The following is a 1,533-nucleotide window of genomic DNA, read 5'->3' as shown; positions in this document are numbered from 1 at the left end:
CCCCCCCCCCCCCCCTGCAAAAAAAAAAAAAAAAAGGTTCATAATAGCGATTAAACGCGTTTTGAAAGCAGGAACATTTATTTTACTGGACTGGACACGATTGAATAAAAGTCACTACAATTTTTTCAATTGTTAATAGAGTAGTTTATGTTTGATACGTAATATTGAACATGACTCGACAACATAATGGATATAATTCAACTTATTTTCTTCATTAGTATTGTACAATACTTTCTAATTCTTTTTGCTAAACACTTTGTGAATGCATTAATAAATGTGAGCAGATATTGTTGAACTGGAGTTAAAGAAGTCTTCTGGATTTTGTTTACATGCAAGGAATGTGAATTACAAGCCAGGACAGCTAAAAGTAAAAGTTTAGCAAGAAAAGCCAGTTTAATTTAGGTGGAACCGATGCCAATTCTTTGAACAATTCTTTTGGGTGCTTATAGCTTTTGCAACAAGATGTCCCAATTTATGAATAAATAACATGGTCAAATTGATCAAGTGTCACAAGATGATTATTTATTTATTTTTTATGAGGTTTGCTCAATTCATGACAATTGTATAAAGGAATTGGGTAATTAAAGCTTATGCTGAAATTTGAGTGGAGAAGTTTCATTGGGTCAGTTATGCTAAAAGCGAGAGAAATCATGGGCAATTGTTTAACAAAAACAAGGGTTTTCTCAATGTTGTAAAATTAAGTATTGGTGGTGATGCTTTGCTCAATCATATCTAGTTTTTAGAGTTTGTACTGACGGCAATTTTGAACTATTGATATACATAATTGGATTCATTTTGTTACGACGAATAAACGAATTTATGCTTTTACGTTAGTCCAGTTATTGAATTAACATTCTTTAACTTTTCAAAGAAAAAGAGAGAAAAAATACTATGACATGATAGTTGATGTTTTATATTTAGTTCAAATTTATTTATGTCTTGTAAACATTTATGTCGTTTTTTTTATCTCTATGTGAGAGAGTTTATTTTATCAAACAAGCACCGGCTTAACATAAAAAGTACAATGATCCATTTGAAATTGTGACATCAATTCATGTTTTATGTGGGATAAAACTAAAGAAGAAAAAAGTTAAAATCTTATTCATTATAATATCTAATATTGTCCAATTATATGTACCAAATGTGCACTACAATTTTCACCCCGAACAATCAACAACCTATGTTAAAAAACACAATATAGAAAAAGATGAAATACAACTGGTACAAAGACCCCAAAGAATATTTAAAAAATAAAAAATTGTAAAGATAATCAGTGCACCTTTTACCCATTAAATTAACAAAATTGGTAGATATTACATGAATAATAAATGAATATCAAGAATTTGTTTTTTCTTTTATTTGGATTACACAAATAATCGTGACAAGATCTTGTTCTAGAAAAAAAAGTCCCTTTTTCTATATTCTCTTTAGTTCGAATTATACATTTGAAAATGCCAGTAGATCATAAGATGTAGCCATTTCAACCAATTAGGCCCTCAAGCACACACTATAAATTCTTCTTCTAATAAGCAA

The sequence above is a fragment of the Olea europaea genome, chromosome 11 (genome assembly GCF_002742605.1).
Source record: "Olea europaea var. sylvestris chromosome 11, O_europaea_v1, whole genome shotgun sequence".
Taxonomy (NCBI): domain Eukaryota; kingdom Viridiplantae; phylum Streptophyta; class Magnoliopsida; order Lamiales; family Oleaceae; genus Olea; species Olea europaea.
The sequence above is the reverse complement of the archived record's forward strand: the minus strand, read 5'-3'. Positions refer to the sequence as shown.